Here is a 4,568-nt window from a genome sequence, read left to right as displayed (position 1 = left end):
AATTAATTTTAAAGTATGTACATCTCTTTATGATTATCAAAATGTATAGTTGTATGTTAGTATTTTTGAACGCATATTTATTCTATTTTGTTGTGGTGTTGCTTTTGTAATTTATATTTAGTTAAATCGTGTAAAACCGCTGTTACTGAATTGTTCATCTTGTATAACGCAATAACGTGTGTGATTTCAATTTTTTCTGTTTTAGCGATTTAATATGTAACTGTAATTTAGGTTATTTAACTTTCGGTAGCTATTACTAGTTACAATAGATGCATTCGGTAACTCGATCGAGAGTGGTGTTCGTTTTAAGGATGTCGGATTTCTAGTACAAATGATTGAGTAATTGTGCTGCCACATGTTTGTTATGTTTTACGCCATTACTAGTCTCACATTACTTGCCCTTTTTTAAAATATTATATATACATATATATATTTCAGTTGATATACAGAGTAACCTTTGGTTATTAGAGTTCTAGAAAGACAGAAAAGATATTGACGGAAGTTGGTTGGGTGGGAAAAATGTGTAATAGGATCTGTTATATATCTTTCGCATTCATTATCATGTTTTTAAGTTCAGCCATTTTTTTTTATACCATGGCAGTTATTCTAATTTCTTTTATTTTTGACGTTATTCTGTTATTACTGAAATACATAGTTTTACAACTAGATAATTGTCTTATAATTAAAACACGTTATTTTTCTGCACTGAGAAAGTTAGAGAATAGATTATGAGTAAGTTATGAATAATAATAGATTGTATTGATGTTTCCGGTGAACATTGGTGAATAATTTAATGTATGTTGTGTAGATTCTTAAAACTAAGGTTAACATTTCAACCACAAATACATAGAATTATGTTAAAAGAAAAAAAACAAAAACGTCTACCACATAGTTTCTAAATTGTATATGAAATCACAACAGAGTTCAGTATGAGTCTTTTTTTGTCACATATTTCACATTTTAAAGTAAATATTTTAAAATCGTATTTAATCTTTCCGTACCATTTTTAATAAGTATAACATTTTGTTTGGTATTTTTGACAGTTATCAAGTATATCACTCGAGTATCGACATGGACATGAATATTGTGTTTTATATTCATCGTGTTTTGGGAAGTTGTGTTTCATTACGTGTTTGTAAGTTTGCCATACAAGTGTAAACTAACCTAAAGTATAGAAACTGACGTAAGCGAAAAACAGCAAACAAAAAAGCGATTTTAACATTCAGAGTTTTCAATTTTTAAACACAACTTTATACTGACTTAAAGTATTGTCATAGTTTATTCTACTTATATGTAATGTTTGATTTGAAATAAAGAAATCAGCTTCACAAGATCGTTACTTGTAAACCCATAAAATCTCCAGGTTAATAAACAGCCACAGATTATTTCTTACATTCACCCAAACTTCTCAAACGAATTCCTTTTTCTAGGATGAAGTTTTATTATTTGAAAACAAAAATATCTTGTTATGGAATCGTCAAATGATTCATCTTTTTGTTGTTTTATTATAGAAACAGTATTTAATATACACTATTCCCTCCTGCTCCCAGACTTTTCTACATTTCCTTTTTATAAATCATAGCACAAAACAGAAGCGTTTACTCAAAAGCATTCTTTATACAACGAGCAAATAAATCAAAGTTGCTTCTTCGAATGTTCAAACACGACTATATTATGTTTCATATCATAGTGAAGTGTTATTTTTGAAATGTGAGATATAAAACCGTTGCATCAGGTGTGTTTTACAAGACTTAGCATGAATAATATTGTATTGAATAAATGTGCCAGACCAATTATCTGCATATTTGAAAACATAAAGCTTACGTAACTGTTGAAAAATTGCAGATAATTTATATTCTAGTAGTAAACCAAAGATTTAAGATATATTCATATCAAAATTCAACCTCTATCTTATTTATGGATGTAATATCAATCAGTGTTTTAACGGTTTTCGAATTATCAGTAGTTCCATTCTCATAATATCAAGCAGATAGTGCATGTAAGCCATGACTTATAATAATAAACACAGCCTTGTAAGAATGTCGCAACTACAGACGTCATTTTGTAATGGTAGTCACCACATATTAATTTTCTTTCACTATCTACACTTAACTGCCTAAGATTAGCATCGCAATAAAATTCGAATTTTGCCTGAACCCATTTTATTTTTATATAAATAGATATTTGTACGTCCTGGTAAAAACTGAAGCCATTTCTTTATGCTTACGGTAATCATGAAGGCACAGCATTTAAATATCAGTTCCGCCGTTGATGTGTCAAAACAAAAAAATTGTCACCGAGTAAGAGGTAATGGGGAAACATACCAGAAAGATAGGACAGCAATAATTTAGCTGGCTGCACCCCTTTCAAGATGATAAGTAAAAATTTTACACTCCTAAAAATTAAAACATTTAAGTAAAAAAGTTTTTTAAAAGTTAACTGCAGAATTTTAATTTTTAAATTTAAAAAATAACCCAGCAGGGAATTCCACGTTTTATGGGCTAATCCAGAGTTGTATAAGAAGATAAGTTCAAGAAACATACGACTACAATGCAATTTTTTGTGATAACTTTTAAGTGTTGGAAATTATATGGTCCTGACTCAGACTTCCCCTCTACTTCACTTAAGACGTCATTTTTATCACAGAAAGGAAGAACATTTTCTTTAACAGGCATTAACGACATAAATCTACATCATTTTCACAATTATTATTTAATTCTTATGCTTTATTGTTAAAATCACAATCTCTGGGAGAAATGTTTTCGACTCCTAGAATAATATGCCATGATTTTCTAACCAGATATATAACCTTCGTTTATTAATTTCGTATGGATATTATGTTCATCTTTTATGTTTCTAAGCTGATGAAAAGGAGTCACCATTATGTAAGCCTCGTTTTATAATCCTACGTATATACAGGGTGACCCGTAAGTCCCTACCCATCCATATATCTTGTGTATCTGTGTGCTGTCCCTCATTCTCGCTGCATAATAAGTACCCACGTACTTGTCACAATACGATCTTTCAAGTGTAAATGGGCTTATATCGGCTATATTTCTCTTTTTAAAAAAATTATAATACATGTGTAATTGAATATGACATATGGATGGATAGGGGCTTACGGGCCACCCTGTAGATTACTATGCACTATGACTTACAGGAAATATTGCAATGTTTTAATAAGTCATCTCTCCTTTGAATTTATGTGAAACTATTTAAAGCTTAACAGTCAAACAGAAGTTTTACTAATTTCTAAAATGTGTTACATCGCTATTTCAGTTACCTTTATTTTAATTTAATAACCTAAATTTTAATGTCCATTTGATAATAAGGCCTTCACAAAGTATCACACTGATTGAAAACTCACAAAGAGGTCTTCCTTTACCTTCATGAAATTAGTAGGTAAGCCAGTTCCAAGAGTACCTTTGTAATTATTATATAATATGGAAATTAAAGTGTAAGTAGTTTCTTGTGACAGGTTGAATATGGTCAGTTCTGTTTACAGTATATCAATGCACAAGCACTTTTTCTTTAATTGTGAAGGGGCTTTTTTTTTTTAGAAAAAAAGAGCTAATATATAATTTAAGTAGTTACAAAAGGTAAGACAGTATATAAAAAGACATCTAGTTTACGTAGGGTAACTAAGCATGTTATGGATAATTTTATAAACACATTGCCATTAATATGAGGGACTTTTTCTCAGCACCAGCTAAACTATGATCTCCTGATAGAATTTAGTTAACTATTTTCCCTAGCAGGATTACTATTCACTCTTAGTTCTCCAAAAACCTTGTGAGCAACCTTTAACAACACACTTAGTACTAATTTTTAAAGTTTATTTCTCCCCTCTAGTTGAAAAACAGAAAACTATTCAGTTTTTGCAAACACTTGTATATATCCAGCTTCAATGTATGGGACAACACATTTCAAACTACCTCCAAATAAACTCCACTTGTACAACTTCCAATAATTAGGCATTCTACAATGTGTTTTGAAAATAAATTATGAATTTTCCCCTTCATATCTTTTTCTTTCTAGTGAAAGATCCTTATTCATGATTTTACATATTGTATAAATGGGAACTTGTGGGTACTATGCCATACCTCACAGGGGTTTGATATCGTAAGCAGTACATCTAACATGGGGGAGAAAAAAAAAAGTTAATTTTTAGGTTGCCATTTTTCTTTGAGGCAGGTCGTATTTTCCCAAACAGGTAAGTTATGGGTTTTTTTATACAGAAATCTTGTTTTTTTTCTCACAAAGATTTATGTTCTTCAAAAAAATTTTCATATTATAAATTGTTTTTCTACACCCTTCCCACTATCTGTCTACATGAAACAAATAAATAAATAGTGGAATTAGTAATCACTATTAAAAGAAAAGGGCCCACTGTTTTCTAGTTGTGAAGCAAGTGTTACTTGTATGTACATGTGACTCTCTTCCACAGAGTTTTATTAATTATGTAAAAAGCACAGAGCAGTAATGGCTCTGTTTGAAACATTAAAGATAACAAAATTTCTTCTGGAGCAACAAATGATTTTCTCTGAAATTTACAAAAACTAGCAGTG

Source organism: Tachypleus tridentatus, chromosome 4 (genome assembly GCF_004210375.1).
Source record: "Tachypleus tridentatus isolate NWPU-2018 chromosome 4, ASM421037v1, whole genome shotgun sequence".
Classification (NCBI taxonomy): domain Eukaryota; kingdom Metazoa; phylum Arthropoda; class Merostomata; order Xiphosura; family Limulidae; genus Tachypleus; species Tachypleus tridentatus.
The sequence above is the reverse complement of the archived record's forward strand: the minus strand, read 5'-3'. Positions refer to the sequence as shown.